Source organism: Pinus tabuliformis, chromosome 8 (genome assembly GCF_031772625.1).
Source record: "Pinus tabuliformis cultivar Carrire ecotype Pingquan chromosome 8, CPIR1, whole genome shotgun sequence".
NCBI lineage: Eukaryota > Viridiplantae > Streptophyta > Pinopsida > Pinales > Pinaceae > Pinus > Pinus tabuliformis.
Genome location: NC_142294.1, coordinates 1584802510 through 1584820979, shown reverse-complemented (window position 1 = coordinate 1584820979; position 18470 = coordinate 1584802510).

The following is an 18470-nucleotide window of genomic DNA, read 5'->3' as shown; positions in this document are numbered from 1 at the left end:
TTTCTACTTGTTCAGAAGCCTAAGTAAAATGTGTGATAAAATTCAGCTGAAAAAAGATGACTGTGAAACATCACTGTTTCATCATGGTTTGGTGAAGTTGTTAGTGTTAGATGGTTTGCAGAAGATTGGTAAAGATTGGGACTCCTTTATTTTTATGGCTGGCTTTCAGAGCAAGACAGGCCTTACTCCATTGCCTGTTAGGGAAAGAGAAAAAGCAATTGAAGAACCTACTCTTGCTGAGCTCAGAAAGGAGGTGAAAGATCAGAACCAAGTTGAAGAAACCAGTGAAGCCTTTGGTGATCAAGGAGACACCTCAATCATCATCAAAAGAGAAGGTCAAACAGAAGAAGGATGCACCTGCATCAAGTGAAGTTGAAAAGGTATCAAGAGTAAAAACCAGAGGTCAGTTAAGCAAGGAGAAGGGTAAGTCAATTGCTGTTGAAGAAAGTCCTATGTCAAAAGCTAGTTTAACTGATTTACTTGAAGCAATTGAACTTGAACAAGATCAATCAGTGCAGATTGAGCCAATGGAGTTTGAGCAGGACCAGCCAGTGCAACCAATGCACATTGACTTAACCCAATCCTCACCAGAGAGCATGAAGAAATCAAAGGCTTCGAAAAGGTTATGGTTTGAGGAGCCTAGTGAAGAATATGTGTTCAAGCCACGGAGGCCAATTACAAGAAGACAAATGAAAGAGGCCGAGAAAGTGCATAAAGAGGAGGCAGCTGTAAAAATGCCTAGTACAGAGTTTCTTGAAGTTTTGACTAAAACAGTGCATGCAGCCAAGAGTAAAGGTAAGAGTAAAAAGGTTATTATTAGCCAAGGGGGAAATGTCATAGCTATCAAGAACCAGGCAGGAACAACCCAGGAAAAAGTGGCTCAGATAAAGAGTTTTTCTAGAGAACGTGCAGTGAGATATGCTAGTTATAGAAGGGCTGTATTAAAAGGCAGCACAAGTCTACTGGGGCAAGCTGACTCAAGGTCTGATGTATTTTCATGGATGGTACCAGCACTTAAGCAAGCAAAACTCATAAGAAAGCTAAACATGAGCCTGAGATCAGAAAATAAGGCTTTGAAGAAAGAGGTTAGCAGTTTGAAGAAGAAGCTAGGTAAACTAGCTCACTGACTTAAGAGGAAAGGTGCTTTTCAAGTTTTGATAAATTTTGGTTCAACTTCCATCATTTTGAAATTATTTAGGTCCCCAACACCTGTATAAAATGTCTGAAGAAATCATGAGTTTAAGCAGAAAGCGCTTCAAGATAAATATGTTTTGTTTTGACAAAAACAATAGTTTCGTAGCGCGCTACGAAACTACTGTAGATGCTGTTTTATAAGAAAACAATGAATTTGATGATGAGGTCAGGGAATTTTGAAAGGAATGCCTCGAGGATAGGAGGGAGATCATACAAGGCTATCATAGCAATTCAAACAGTGATAGGTGTAAGTTTTGAAGAAAAAGTGAAATATTTTGCTTTTTGCTAAAGTTTTCTTAAAGGCACTTTATGACCGAATTACTAGGGTTCTGGTAGGGTTACCGGGATTTTTGGTTTGTACACCTGTTCAGTCCACAAGGCATCCATATCATGAGGCATATGGTGTTATGCGTTGTTATTGAAGGATTAAAGAGCTTGGAGCGTGGTCTTTAAATAAGTGAAGAATAATGGAAGACAGGGACCGTGAAGATAGGGTACTCATCTTTACTAATTAATGAGCCATCTGCACAGCTAGCACCCGAGACCAGCTCGTTCAGTGAATGTTCCTCCAACATATCTCAGCCACAACAGAAAAGGTACAGCTGTCAAGGATCCAAGAAGAATCATGCATACGAGGAGATAGAGTTGGACTTTCAATGTAATTAGGACTCTATGTATTTACAGCACAATACCTTATGTATTTAATAAGTTTGTTTAAAAATAGATAAGGTTAGTTAATGATAGACCATCGAGCTCTCCCCTCATGCTTGAGGAGGAGACTCAAGGTAGTTTTAGTTTTGGTTTTCCTATATATAGTGAAAACTCTGATGTAACTAGGGTTGGAGATTTATGAAAAAACAGAGTTTTTATATTGGGTAATGTAAAAAGACTTTTGATAGTAATAGAAAGATTACTTTTTCTTCCCAAGATTCATCTTGTGTTCAAAGGCTCAGAATATATATGGTTTTGTCTTTATCATTTCTGTTTTACATCTCAATAGACATGCAATCACTCTGAATTCACCTAGTGCTCAGACTTCCTGTGTATGTTTATGAGTTGAGGTTCTTTTTGAGAAATGTTTCTGAGTGTTTAAACATTATATGCCTTGGCTTCCATGATTGAGTAGTTAATAGTTTACTGCAGAGGTGTTTGACTCCATGAACCCAATGGAAGAAGTGTTATTTTGTTGTTCCAACCAGCTTATTTTCATGTACTGTTTGAAGAGTTAGCCATCTTTTCTTGTTATTAATGCCTATCAAAAATCTGTGAGAGAGCCCTCTCTGACTAAGGAGGCTAAGCCTTAGTCTAAAGCCTGGTCTGAAATAGTTACATGAGATCTTGCTAAGTAGCAGCCCTTAGTACTTGATTTTGTGATAACATTTTGGTGCGTCTGCCGGGAGCCTGATGATTACTCATTCCCGAAGTTTGAAGATTGAATTTCTGAAGGTAGCAGGAGTTCAAAGTGATTTTTGAGGCTGCATTCTACCTTGGTGACTCCATTGTTTCTTAAAGTTTAAAGGTGGCTTCGAGAGGAAGATATACAAGGAGCAATCCTGACCCAAACCCACCTAGTCCTGTGGAGAATCCTAATATCATCTCAAGGAGTAAACAAAGATTTTCTGATATACCAGGTACTTCAAGCATTTCAAAATCTTTATTTCCTGAGTTTTCTAGAAGTCCTGAGGATAAACTTGTTGATGATAAAGTTCAAGAGGTTTTATTAAGGTCTGAGAATGAAGAAGAATTGATTGGTATCATTTTGGATCTACAAAAGAGAGGTATTGATACTTCATCTCTAGTATCACAAAAAGATAAAGAGGAGTTTTGGGAAATTGTTACTGCTGAATTGTTATTAGAGGAAGAGGACTTGAAACAGCTCAAGGAGCTTGACCCTTTTGAAATTTTGCTTAACTCAAAAACTGGTTTACCTCTCCCAAATTGGAGTTCTTTTGTCAGTGGTTTACAAAGCCCCAATAGTCCTTTCCGTACTCATACTTTGTCTTCTGCCTCTACTAGTCCAAACAGCCCTCAGACAACATCTCATACTAGTTCTGGTCCTTCTGGTCATACAGTACCTATTGTCACTATTCCTCCATTCATTATGGCTGTACCTGCTAGGTATGATCCCCTAGCTCTCCCTGTCGTTTTACATGATCTTCCTAATAAATATGCTGCTAGGATTCCAACATGGGGAGGAGATGAAGACATTACAGCTGAAGAACATGTGGATAGATTCAATGATTTTATTGATAGGTATGAAGTGGATGATGAAGATGTAAAACTGAGATTGTTTGCTCAGTCTTTCATTGGGGAAGTCAGGAAATGGTTTAAAGCCTTGGGAGCTGGTAGCATTCATAGTTGGGCTGAGTTTGAAGATAGTTTTCTGAGGAAATGGGGAAATAGAACTAATCCTGTTCAGGCCCTCACTGAATATAATAATTTAAGAAGAGCTCCAGATGAGACTGTTCAAAACTTTTCTAAGAGGTTTAATAAAATTTATAATTCCATTCCAGCACACTTGAAACCTCCTGGAGCTTTGGCACAGTTAAGATATGCTGAGTCTTTTGATTCAGATTTCTCTCTTCTACTCAGAGAAAGAGAATCTGCTAATTTGGCTGAAATGCAAAATGATGCTATCAAAGTAGAGGTGAATATACTTGCTGCTAAAAAGTCCAAGATGGCCAAGGTTAAGATAAAGGAAGAGGAGAGGCCTTCTACCTCTGCTCAAGAAGATAAATTTGAAACCATGATGAAGACTATGGAGAAATTGATGGATCAATTAGCACTTGGGAATACTGTTGTTCCCCAAGCACAACAAGAACCTCGGTTCAGAAATCCTCAGTTTAGAAGGCCTCAAAATCAGCAAAGGCCAAGGGAAAATAGAAATCAGCAAGCTGATCCTCCTGTAAGACCTCCTTTTCAACAAAACATGGTGGATGAGGAAGAAGAACCTGAGGAACCTAAGGAATCTATTCATTGTCTTGGTGAAGAAGATGCAGAGATCTTTCTAACAAAGGAGGAACATGATGAGTCCAGCCAACTAAAAGCAGAGGAGGAACCCTCAGATTTCTTAAAGGGTTATCAACATGCCATATTTGAAATCCAAAAGCAATACAACCTCAGAAACAGAGATGTCCCTATTACAGCAAACAAGGCTCAGCCCAAGAAAAATGTTTCAAAAGCAGTGGAAGATAAAAAGGAAAAGCCAAAACAAGCTGATGGAAAAAGTGATTCTCCTCTTGAGAAAAAGGATAATCAAACCCCTGCTCCTCCTAAGGAAATTGAAAGGTCTACTTCTGTGTTTAATATAGAAAATGAGATTGCTAAAATTAAAATATCAGTCCCATTTAATGAAATCTTGAAAGTAGACAAGTATAGAAGTAAGATTGTGGAAATGCTTAATTCTCCACCAGGAGGGGCTGATATTTTGAATGTGCAAGAGGATAATCCTATTATTTGTTTAGGTCCAAGACTTGAAGATGAGCAAAATGATGAGTTTCCTCCTTTCTATATAAGCATCAATATACATGAGATGACTCTACATAATGCCATGCTGGATTCAGGGGCATCCCATAACCTCATGCCTAAAGTTATTATGGAAAGGTTAGGATTAGAAGTGACTAGACCATACAAGGACTTATTTTCTTTTGATTCAAAGAGGGTTCATTGTATTGGGCTGATAAAGGATGTGGTTGTGGCACTCACACAAATCCCAGCCAAAACCACTGTCATGGATATTGTTGTTGCAGATGTTCCACCTAAATTTGGGATGTTACTCTCAAGGTCATGGGCAGCGAAAATAAAGGGTACCATGCAAATGGATCTGACTTATGCTACCATTCCAGTGTTTGGTGAGCAAAGAAGGTTATATCGTGAGACAAGGATGGCATATATGGTGAGCAGCAAGGACAAACCACAGAATTTCCCTATTTATTCTTGTGATACAGGCCTTGGATCAGCCATTCTCTTCAATGAAGCAGTTGGAAAGGAACCACAAGAAGAACATGCAGAAAATCAGTGTCAGGAGGTGCAGCAAAGTAATGAAGAAGACATCACTGGTTGCTGGTCTTTATACTTTGATGGAGCAGCAGGAAAAGAAGGTGCAGGAGCTGGGATTTGGGTCATGAGTCCAACTGAAGAAAGTAAGTTTCTGTCATATAAACTTAATTTTGATTGTACTAATAATATGGCGGAGTATGAGTCTCTGGTATTAGGCTTAGAAACCTTGATAGAATTAAAGGCAAAAAACATTGCTGTTTATGGAGATTCTGAATTAGTCATAAAGCAAGTTCAAGGTACTTATCAAACAAAGGATGCAAGGATGAGAGCTTATAGAAACTTGGTGTTGGAATTGTTGGAAAAGTTTCAGTCCTATACTTTCAGTATAAAAACCAGAGATCAGAATTCAATTGCAGATTCCCTTGCTGTTGCAGCTAGTCTTTTTGTTATCCCTAAGCATTCTTCTGATAGTTATGAAGTGAAGGTTCGCCATAGGCCAGTCATCCCAGATAATATCTTAAATTGGCAAGTTTTTGAAGATGATCAGCAGGTAAGAAGTTTCCTGGAGTTGAAAGGAGAATTTGAACATAGTCAAATTGATCAGCAGAACATGTTAGTGGAGACAAAAGAAAAGCCTGAGGTATTGCAGCTGCAAAATAATCTAATTCCTAAAGGTCTTATTCCACTTGAGAAACTATTTGATCAGAATGATGTGTTTAAAGCACCAAGGTTGCAAGCCAATGAAGAAGAAATAGAGAGCTGCAATTTAGGTGACTCAGTGGTGCCTAAATTAGTCAAATTTTCAAAGTTTTTATCAGCTGATATAAAAGTCAAATATGTTGAACTGATGAAGAAGTTTATTGATGTTTTTGCATGGAGCTATGCTGATTTGAAGCAGTATGATTCTTCAATCATACAGCATACTATCCCAATTAAGCAAAATGAGAAGCCTTTTAAGCAAAAATTAAGAAGAATTAATCCTCTCCTAATGCCATTAATTGAAAAGGAAGTGAAGAAGCTTTTTGATGCAAAGATTATTGTTCCAATCAGATTTTCAAATTGGCTTGCTAACTTGGTACCAGTTAGGAAAAAGAATGGAGAGATAAGGATTTGCATAGACTTCAGGAATTTGAACAAGGCTTCATTGAAAGACAATTATCCTCTTCCTAAAATGGATCTTATTTTGCAAAATATTGTTGGCTCTCAAAGAATGTCAATGTTAGATGGCTTCTCAGGGTACAATCAGATCCTTGTTCATCCAGATGATCAGGAGAAGACAGCTTTCACTACACCATGGGGCACATTTATGTATGCAAAGATGCCTTTTGGCCTCATGAATGCAGGGGCGACTTTCCAGAGGGCTATGGACATTGCTTTTGCAGAGGAAAAAGATAAATCAGTGGTGGTATATCTTGATGATATCACAGTCTTTTCAAAGAGGGAGGAAGATCATTTAAAGCACCTTGAAAAGATACTACTGAAGTGTAGGAGGTTTGGTATTTCTTTAAACCCAACCAAAAGTATCTTTGCTTTGACTTCTGGTAAATTGCTTGGGCATATTATTTCTGAAGAAGGAATTAGGATTGATCCTAATAGAGTCAGTGCTATTCAAAAGTTAGATTTGCCAAGGAACAAGAAAGAGGTTCAATCTTTCCTTGGTAAAGTTAATTTTGTTAGAAGGTTCATCCCTAACTTTGCTGAGGTGGTTAAACATATCACTAAAATGCTAAAGAAAGGAGCAGACTTTAAGTGGACAGCTGAGGCAAGGAAGTCATTTGAAGAAATTAAGAAAGCACTTACTCAAGCACCAGTCCTCATCAGCCCTGATTTCACCAAGGAATTTCTAATCTTCACATTTGCTTCTGAGGATACAATAGCTGGAGTTTTATTGCAGAAAGGAAGTCAAGGTACTGAACAGCCTATTTCCTTCTTTAGTAAGACATTGGCTAATGCTGAATTGAAGTACAATATTTTAGAGAAGCAGGCATATGCATTGGTAAAGGCAATCAAGGATTTTAGAATTTATGTGTTGCATTCTCATATTGTTGCATATGTGCCAAGTGCTGTTATTAAAGACATCCTTACACAAGCAGACCCGGATGGAAAAAGAGGAAAATGGATAGCCAAATTGTTAGAATATGACATTGAAATTAGGCCCACTAAGTTGGTGAAGGGTCAAGGTTTGGCAAAATTGTTAACTCATTCAAATCTGGACAGCAGTGATATCAATTTTAACGCAGAAATATCAGAAATTTTTGAAGAAGAAGAAGAGTTGGTTCAAATCAATGAAAAATTTTTGACATCAGAATGGTATAGGGATGTGGCATTTGTTTTACAGCACAATAGAGCTCCTGATAACCTTTCCAAGTCTAAAGCTCGGTTCACCAAGCTGAAGTCCCTTAGATACTTTGTGTATGAGCAGAATTTATTTTGGAAGGATGTTGGAGGGATTCTATTAAATTGTCTGATTGAAGAAGAGGCTGATAGGGTGATTGATGAATTTCATAAGGGAGATTGTGGAGGCCATCATTATTGGAAGGCCACTGCAAATAAAATTTTGAGAGCTGGATATTTTTGGCCCACTATGTTCAAGGACATTTACAAGAAAATAGCAGCCTGCCATGAATGTCAGATGTTTGAGGGCAAAAGAAAGCTTATGCCTATGCCATTGGTTCCTATCTATGTAGAAGCACCCTTTCAACAGTGGGGGTTAGATTTTATAGGTGAGATACATCCCCCTTCATCAGGACAACATCGGTGGATACTCACAACCACTGATTATTTTACAAAGTGGATAGAGGCAATACCTACTAGGCAAGCTAATGATTCAGTGATAATATCTTTTCTAGAAAATAACATTTTATCAAGGTTTGGTTGTCCAATCAAGATTATCACAGATAATGCCCAGGCTTTTAAGTCTAAAAGGCTGATAAATTTTTGTTATCAATACCATATTTCCCTTGGTCACTCCACAGCTTATTATCCACAGGGTAATGGTCTAGCTGAAAGTTCAAACAAAAGTCTTGTGAGGATTATCAAAAAACTGCTGCAAGAAAACAAAAAGGCTTGGCACTTAAAGCTGAAGTATGCCTTGTGGGCTGATCGCATTTGCACAAAAAGATCTATTGGAACATCACCTTATGAGCTTGTGTATGGAGCAGAAGCTATTTTCCCAACATCTCTTGGGGTACCAGTTATGAAGCTGATTCAAGGACTAGAAGAGGAACCAAATGCCATACAGCGAAGGATAAACCAGTTGATAGCTTTGCAAGAAAAAAGGAATGAGGTGTTTGAAGGCCATCAACAGAATCAGAATCGGGTCAAGAGAGCTTTTGACAAGAAGATTAAGGATGTTACATTTCAGATTAATGACAAAGTCTTGAAGTGGGAAGCTAGAATTGAAGAAAAAGGTAAGCATGGCAAATTTGAGAATTTATGGAAAGGACCATATCTGATTTCTGCTTTCCATGGGAACAACACCTATATTTTGCAAGAAGTTGATGGATCAACATATGCTGGAGGACCTGTTAATGGCAGGTTCTTAAAGCATTACAATCAGTAAAAGTCTACCAAGTATCTCATGAGCATTGTATATAACCATTTTGTGAATGTTTTCTGTTAAAAATAAATGACAAGCTGAACAAGAAAACTTTAGCCCGAGGTGAAGGCCCACAAAGTTTGAAGGGAATGCTTGTCAGCCGTGTGGGAGTGTAATAAAATGGACAAAGGCACTGGTTCTACGAGTTCTTAGTGCACTACAGGAGCACACTATCCCAAGTGGAGCCACTGTTATCACTTAGAATTGCAGTCAATGTATGTAATGTTGTCCAAAAAATTTCATAGTCAAAAAAGAGTTGTCTAGTGGTTATGTTCCTATGTGTGTTACTTAGGGATCATGTTTTAAAAAGGTATTGATGTGAGTCATTTTCAAAAACCGTTTATCATCCTCCATCATAATTGTTTAAGGCATGTCTTGTCTTGTTTGCGTCATTGGTCCTTTGCGCAGTTTCGCAGCGCAGTCTGATTGGCCAATTTGGCAGCGCAATAATGTTTCCGCCTTTTCGTAGCGTGCCAATAATCAGCCATTTCGTAGCGCATTTCGTTAATTTTTAACTGTCTGCGCTACTAAATCGGGGATTCGGGGATTTTGCAGCGCGTTTTCTTGAAATGTCAAGTCTGGGGGGATGAGTCATTAGGTCCGTCCATATATTGTCAGTTGATGTCCTCTCCAGGTCATTATGGGTCATCATTCCGCCATGAGGTTCAGAACCACGCACATAAACATCATTCAAAGTGATTTTATGATGTATGGTAGTGTCATGATATTTGTTATTAGTGCGTAAACTGACTTGCTTGTATGACAAGACTGTTGAAGCGCAAAGGGAGCCCGAGTTTTCATTTAAAAGGACCTGATTGCAAGCGAGCCTGCATTCCAAAGTTTGAAGTTGCATTTTGAGTTGAAGCTGCTGTTAGTTCTCTGTCCGAAAGTTTTCAAAGTAAAATGGAGAAAAGGGAACATCGATCCGGTAGGTGCCAAAGAACAGAACCGGAGGGGCTTGATATTACGTTAAAGGATGAAGGTGTAGCAAGATCTTTTAAAAGTGCTGGTTGCTGGAGGTTTTGTGAGAAGTTGCAAGGAGGGCACGCAGAGGTAACAAAAGCTTTTGCATTGAATTTTACTGGTTTAAACTCTAAGGTGTCAATGCTAGAATTCCCTGTATCCCCAGAAGCCATTTCTAATGTGACTGAGATTCCTAGAGGTGGACATGAATGGTTCAAAAATTTTAAATTCGACATGAGCCCCTGTAAGGAATTTTTGAAGGAGCCTTATGTAAATGAGGATCTCACAAAAGCTGTGCCAAGGAGTTACGTGAAGGAACATTTTGCCCTGCTCCTCACATGCATCCAAAAATATTTAACATGCGAAGGGAGGTATAACAAAGTTTATTCATATCATTTTAAACTTTTGTTACATTTCACAGGCAAAGCATCAATAGATATCCCCTTCTACTTGTTCAGAAGCCTAAGTAAAATGTGTGATAAAATTCAGCTGAAAAAAGATGACTGTGAAACATCACTGTTTCATCATGGTTTGGTGAAGTTGTTAGTGTTAGATGGTTTGCAGAAGATTGGTAAAGATTGGGACTCCTTTATTTTTATGGCTGGCTTTCAGAGCAAGACAGGCCTTACTCCATTGCCTGTTAGGGAAAGAGAAAAAGCAATTGAAGAACCTACTCTTGCTGAGCTCAGAAAGGAGGTGAAAGATCAGAACCAAGTTGAAGAAACCAGTGAAGCCTTTGGTGATCAAGGAGACACCTCAATCATCATCAAAAGAGAAGGTCAAACAGAAGAAGGATGCACCTGCATCAAGTGAAGTTGAAAAGGTATCAAGAGTAAAAACCAGAGGTCAGTTAAGCAAGGAGAAGGGTAAGTCAATTGCTGTTGAAGAAAGTCCTATGTCAAAAGCTAGTTTAACTGATTTACTTGAAGCAATTGAACTTGAACAAGATCAATCAGTGCAGATTGAGCCAATGGAGTTTGAGCAGGACCAGCCAGTGCAACCAATGCACATTGACTTAACCCAATCCTCACCAGAGAGCATGAAGAAATCAAAGGCTTCGAAAAGGTTACGGTTTGAGGAGCCTAGTGAAGAATATGTGTTCAAGCCATGGAGGCCAATTACAAGAAGACAAATGAAAGAGGCCGAGAAAGTGCATAAAGAGGAGGCAGCTGTAAAAATGCCTAGTACAGAGTTTCTTGAAGTTTTGACTAAAACAGTGCATGCAGCCAAGAGTAAAGATAAGAGTAAAAAGGTTATTATTAGCCAAGGGGGAAATGTCATAGCTATCAAGAACCAGGCAGGAACAACCCAGGAAAAAGTGGCTCAGATAAAGAGTTTTTCTAGAGAACGTGCAGTGAGATATGCTAGTTATAGAAGGGTTGTATTAAAAGGCAGCACAAGTCTACTGGGGCAAGCTGACTCAAGGTCTGATGTATTTTCATGGATGGTACCAGCACTTAAGCAAGCAAAACTCATAAGAAAGCTGAACATGAGCCTGAGATTAGAAAATAAGGCTTTGAAGAAAGAGGTTAGCAGTTTGAAGAAGAAGCTAGGTAAACTAGCTCACTGACTTAAGAGGAAAGGTGCTTTTCAAGTTTTGATAAATTTTGGTTCAACTTCCATCATTTTGAAATTATTTAGGTCCCCAACACCTGTATAAAATGTCTGAAGAAATCATGAGTTTAAGCAGAAAGCGCTTCAAGATAAATATGTTTTATTTTGACAAAAACAGTAGTTTCGTAGCGCTGTAGATGCTGTTTTATAAGAAAACAATGAATTTGATGATGAGGTCAGCGAATTTTGAAAGGAATGCCTCGAGGACAGGAGGGAGATCATACAAGGCTATCATAGCAATTCAAACAGTGACAGGTGTAAGTTTTGAAGAAAAAGTGAAATATTTTTCTTTTTGCTAAAGTTTTCTTAAAGGCACTTTATGACCGAATTACTAGGGTTCTGGTAGGGTTACCGGGATTTTTGGTTTGTACACCTGTTCAGTCCACAAGGCATCCAGATCATGAGGCATATGGTGTTATGCGTTGTTATTGAAGGATTAAAGAGCTTGGAGCGTGGTCTTTAAATAAGTGAAGAAGAATGGAAGACAGGGACCGTGAAGATAGGGTACTCATCTTTACTAATTAATGAGCCATCTGCACAGCTAGCACCCGAGACCAGCTCGTTCAGTGAATGTTCCTCCAACATATCTCAGCCACAACAGAAAATGTACAGCTGTCAAGGATCCAAGAAGAATCATGCATACGAGGAGATAGAGTTGGACTTTCAATGTAATTAGGACTCTATGTATTTACAGCACAATACCTTATGTATTTAATAAGTTTGTTTAAAAATAGATAAGGTTAGTTAATGATAGACCATCGAGCTCTCCCCTCATGCTTGAGGAGGAGACTCAAGGTAGTTTTAGTTTTGGTTTTCCTATATATAGTGAAAACTCTGATGTAAGTAGGGTTGGAGATTTATGAAAAAACAGAGTTTTTATATTGGGTAATGTAAAAAGACTTTTGATAGTAATAGAAAGATTACTTTTTCTTCCCAAGATTCATCTTGTGTTCAAAGGCTCAGAATATATATGGTTTCGTCTTTATCCTTTCTGTTTTACATCTCAATAGACATGCAATCACTCTGAATTCACCTAGTGCTCAGACTTCCTGTGTATGTTTATGAGTTGAGGTTCTTTTTGAGAAATGTTTCTGAGTGTTTAAACATTATATGCCTTGGCTTCCATGATTGAGTAGTTAATAGTTTACTGCAGAGGTGTTTGACTCCATGAACCCAATGGAAGAAGTGTTATTTTGTTGTTCCAACCAGCTTATTTTCATGTACTGTTTGAAGAGTTAGCCATCTTTTCTTGTTATTAATGCCTATCAAAAATCTGTGAGAGAGCCCTCTCTGACTAAGGAGGCTAAGCCTTAGTCTAAAGCCTGGTCTGAAATAGTTACATGAGATCTTGCTAAGTAGCAGCCCTTAGTACCTGATTTTGTGATAACACAATCCATCTCCATTTAGCTTGAAAGTTGTTCCATGTGTAGCTATCTTGCTCCATTTTCTTCTTGTGACCAAGAAAACGCACCAGCAGTCTTACTCCATGACTCCATGCCCAATGGTTTGAACTTATCATACTGTGCATTACCTTTCTATATGAAAGCTTCATCCTTCCCACCAAAACTTAAACAAAACCCCTTGAACTCAAAAACTACCCTAAAATAATCATCAACAAAGCTAAATCATAAAGAGAGAGCCCTCTCTAATTGCAGGTGGGCTAGAACCTGCAATCCAAAGAATGGTTTATGGTTACCTCAGCCGTATTCCCTTAGGAGTCAAAGGGAACAACCTGAGTGAACAAGAAGGAAAATAACAGTTAGAAAGTAAAAAAATGTATAAAGTATTTCAGAAATACTTTTTGAAACCTTCACGAACAATTTCTACTTGAACTGATATTATGATTTACAAAAGAATAGATAGTAGATAAGTCATCATTAGATCCTCTTAATGATTTCTCACTCATACTACACTAGTTGTTGTAATTTATCATTTAAAAGATTAAAAAAGGCTTGACAAGAGAGACAACAACTAGAAAGTAAAAACATGTATAAAGTATCTCACAAATCTTTTGTGAAAACTTCACTAACATGTTCTACTTGAACAATTATTACAATTTACAGAAAACTGGATAGTAGAATAGTCATCATCAGATCCTCTTAATGATTCTCGCTCATACTATACTAGCTACTAAAAATTTATAACTCAGAAAATTGGAACAAGGAAATAGATAAACCACACATTAGATATAACTTGAATCACAAAATCCTCCAGCATGAAGTGTAGAAAAAGTTATTTTATTAAGTTGAGTCTTCAAGTGAACCAAAATCTAACCCTGAAATGATATTTACAAAATATATATATATAGAGAGAGAGAGAGAGAGGAACCAACTCGAACTCTCCTAAATTCATGGTTCCACTATTTCCTTGTTTCATAGGTATCTTTTAAACATTAAGATCATCTCCCATTGAATTGCAATAGAGAGTACAGGTGTAGATGAGAAGAAGAGGAAGAATGAAACTTGGCTGCTAGAAAAACTCACTGGTTGCCCCTTTTGCTGCTTATTTTTCTCTTTATGGTCCTGACTATTAATGACCATATGGCTTCATTCAATACAACCTTCAACAACCTCATAACTATCTCATATCCATCGTTTTCCTTATCTATATTTTTATGTGTTGTTGTCTTTCCAAAACTGGCCTGGAGGTTTTCTACTGATAGCTGTATATTTCTGTTAAAACAGGTGCTATCGAAAATTCTGGTAATACTTGTAATAGCAAAAAAACTGGAAACACTTGCATGATTTTCGGTTGGATAACGTTTTCACTTCAAAATTTTAACATAAAATACTTCGAAACACCTGTATATGCTTGGATATTCTGAGTTTTAATCTTCATATTCAAAACTTTGACTTTGTTAGTGTCAGTCTTTCCAGCCTTCCTACAGTGATCAAATATGCTCTTACAAAGTGGTCTCAGAAGCGTCAAGGTCAAATTTTGTCATTTCAGTGAGTCTTCAAGCAAAATTTGGTCACTAGGCATTAGGTCTAGGGTTTTCCCAAATGTCAGTCCATGTCATCATTCAGCTGAGCCTATCATCATTCAGAGGGTTGTCATTATCATGTCAGTGTCAAATGAGTCATTTTACACCTTATTCATGCTTCAGTTGTGCCTAAGTAAGGTCATTTCCCTCTCCTAGGGTTTTGAAGGCAATTTCTCTTGGACGGTCAAATCATCGGCAAAACTTGTTTCCAGATGTTCATACACCTTCCCCTATCCTTCATGTACCTTATCAAATGCTTCCCATCCCTTAGATCCGCCAAATTCCTCATTTTTGCACAAACCCTAGTTTCTAGCTACAACCTGGCAATTTTCTAGGTTGGGCCTGTGTTTTGCCCTTTTGGACCCCTTCCCCTCACTCAATCTCTGAGATTCCACTTTCCCCTGCTTCCTAACATCCCTCCCTACTTCCAAAAATTTCTTCAAGACTTTAGAAGGCCCCTATCCCCTTCATTTCGCTTCATTTCGACAAAATTCCTTGTTTCACACATCGGGACAAGTTTCACTCAAATGATGTTTCTGAGCAATAAAAGATGAATTTTGGAAAACTGAGAGAGGTTATTGTCCACAACATTCCAAAGAAGAAAAACCGCCTTCAATTTTTTCACAGGTGTCATGGTTTGAGAGAAATGTCAAGAATACCGTTGCCTCAGGAGAATCAAAGACACCTCTGAAGTGACCTTGGGAAAATCAATTTTTCTCCTATCTTGGTTGGCCAAATGATTTGCTTGATGGGTAAAATGATAACTAGACACAAAGATATTTCCAATGAGCTATCATGAGCTCAATTTGGGGTTGAGGAAGGCATTCAAAAGTTGACTGCAACAGCACTCTTCCTTCAGGCAGCCTCATTTGGCACTTTTTGACCAGTCTTGGGAGATTTGATTTTTGATAGGTCAAATCAACTCCAAATTGAAAAATTCCAGTTGGGTTGGAAAGTAGACTCAAATACCTTTCCAAAAAGCTATCCTGAGCCCAATTATGACACCGAGAAGGCCTCCAAAATCCTCCTGCAAGGTGCGCGACACGTTGAGCCAGAGGTGCGCGACCCGTTGGGCAAGGTGCGCGACCCGTTGAGCTGTCTTGCTGCAAACTTCAAAAAATTGCCCAATCTTCCTCCAAGTCATCAAATTTGTTCAAGGTAGGCTCTTTACACATCATTTTTGTGGTTGGTGATGAATGTAAGCCCTCATGCTTGTATTTTAACCTCAAATTATGCAAGTGAAAAGACATTATATGGCTGCAATGTTAATGAGAAAACTGTGCTAGAGTTTGTGTTGTTTCAAGCTATTTTTCCCTTTGGTTTGTTTCCCTCCTTTCCCTTTCACTCACACTTATATGTTCATCTCTTTTCCCATATGCAATGATCTTTGCAAATGATTTCCCAATTATAAAAATGTATTCCTATATGCATAATGATTTGCAACATTTCCCTCAAAAATTCCCCGTTATATTTATATATTCCCATTCCTTGTTAAAAGATCCCTCCCCTAACATTCCCTTCATACTCCTTGTCCCCCTTGAAATAGCATACAAATCAGCATTTTACAAGGCAGAAACACCAGTACATTTCAGCCACTTTGCTCCCAAAACCATGTCAGAAACCGAGACCGACTATGAGCAAAGTGATGACCAGGTATCAGCTTCAGAGTTTGAGGTACAGAGGAGGCCTCATAAGGGTGGAAATGGCTGTCATCATAAGCGAGATGAGCCCACCTCTTTGACCGATTTGCAGGGGTGGATTTTACAAGGCGAAAATGAAAGTGTTTCAAAGGCGGTTGACCGAGGCACTAAAACGGAGAAGGAGGCCAAATCCCCTCTGTATCTTGGTTGAGGCATCCCTCAAAGATCATGGCACTCACTAGCATCAGCTACAGTACAAATCCCAAAAAATTTTGAGAATTGTGGGTAATTTTGGTATTTTTGGGAAATTTACAGGTTTTGGCTTCTCAACGGGTCTCACCCCCGGTGAGACCCTTTGTCATCGTAGCTCCCTTTTGTAAAAACTCAACATTTTTGGATTTGTCATGCAAAGTTACACATGGCCATGCATTACCTTGAGTTTTCATGGAGTTTTGGGCCTCCAAAAGGTCAAAATACAGCCAAATTTTGACTTTCTGCCCCTTTTTTGAGCTGCAAAAGTAGTCTTGGGAGAATTGACTTTTTACTGAGAAAATGACCTCCAAATCCAAAAATTCCAGTTGGGTTGGAAAGTAGACTCAGAGACCTTTCCAACGAGCTATCCTGCACCTCATTCTGACACCAGGAAGGCCTCCAAACAGGGCTCCAAAGTGCGCAATCCGTTGAGGAAGATGTGCGCGACCCGTTGAGGAATTTGTGCCACATTTGACCAGTTCAGCCCAGAAATTGCAGTTTAGCTCCAGTTTGACTTTCTGAGGTCGATGGTGGTCCTCTTGACTGTACTTGTGGCACTTTTTGGATACTTTTACTCTTGTTTTACTCTTCTAGAAGATTCTTGCATGTAAAAGGGTAAAATTGACTGTATGAACTGGTTTCCAAGTTTATAGAGGCAAGTTGTTTTGACTGCCTATTTTGTAGTGCTTAGTTTAGAAGTTGTTCAAACGGCTCCTAGGATAGTGAGCTCGACCCATGGAGGCAGGGAAAGAGGTTAGATCATCTATATTATGTACTTTCTTGCTCATTTTCATGGTTGGACTCTTGAGGGAGGAGCTATCATTGTATATTTCACTTGTATCTCTGCAATTTTTGGCTAAGGAAGACCAGGGTTTTGCAGTCATCTTTGGGATTCTTGTGGACTCATGTGTTGATGGTGTGTTTTTTCATGTCATTGTAAGCTTTGTTATGTGATTCATTTCCTTTCTATACTGCTGCATATTAAACAAATGAAGTGATAAAGTTAGAATTCATGCTAGCCATGCTCTGCTTTTAAATTTGTTTAATTTCTATGTTTTCTACTGTCTAAAGAGAATTCAAACCCATTGTTTGCTCTCTTTAGCCCTCTCATCTTTCTTCTTAATCATCCACTTCAGCTAAAGACATCAATACAAGTTCCTACCTTGCCCCAAAGACCCCCCTGCAGAAACTGTGTCCAATCCCCGCACCCTAAATTGCAACTCCTCAATTTGCCACCAAAAACCCCAAAAAAACCCCCAAATCAACCTTCAAATCAGTTTACTAGCCTAATATCAGTGTTACCTTGATTGGTCATCTCTTCCTATTAAAAATTTACCGAGAATTGACCGGAGAGAGCCTTCTCCTGCCCCGTAGGGCTAGCTACGAGGCTGAATGGTTTGATGTAGCTTTGAGATTTGCCTTTTCAGCCTGAGGTGAAATTTCAAGTGCTAACATACTGGCGACCATACTGGGGAGAACAATTGATCGTTTGCTCATTGACGTGTTATTTCATAAGTCTTAGACGGAGCCTGAAGTTACGCCAGGTAGCCTTCGAAAACGCTCTTGTTTTACATCAGCGTTAGTAGATAAACGCTGCTTCAGTCAATCTCCGTGAGCTTGTGAACGTAGCGCTTCATTGACACTTTATCCCAGTACATGTATCAAGTTTAGATCTGATTGTTGATGGTGAACAATGATCAGACACTTGACAGGCTGAAATCATTCACTTGGCGACTCTAAATCATTTTCAAGATCAGATCCAAAGACTCCACTGGAGGATGATCCCGACCAGCAGAAACATGAAAGGAAAACATGGACATATCAGGTATTCAAGTTGGAATTTTATCCAAGACATTTTGTTCTTTGTCATAAATTATTTCTTCTCTTTTCCCAAGAATGTCAAGAAGGCTTTGCAAAGTATATTATGCTTGAGAAAAGATCCTTGGCCTGTCGTTGATTCTTTCCCTTTGAAGATTGTGAATACCAAAGATTTGCATGCTTTTGAGCTTGATCAAGATCCTTTTTCCGAATTTTGTGATGAACCTATACCTGTTGTACATACCCCTACACCTTGTAAAATTCCAGATCGGTATAAACCTCTTGTTTTACCTTCTGTTCTTCATGCTTTCCCCAAAAATTATGATCTATACTTGCCGATGTTTGATGGTGAATGTAAGAATGTCAACGCTGAGCAACATGTGCAGAATTTTGAGAATTTTCTAGATCT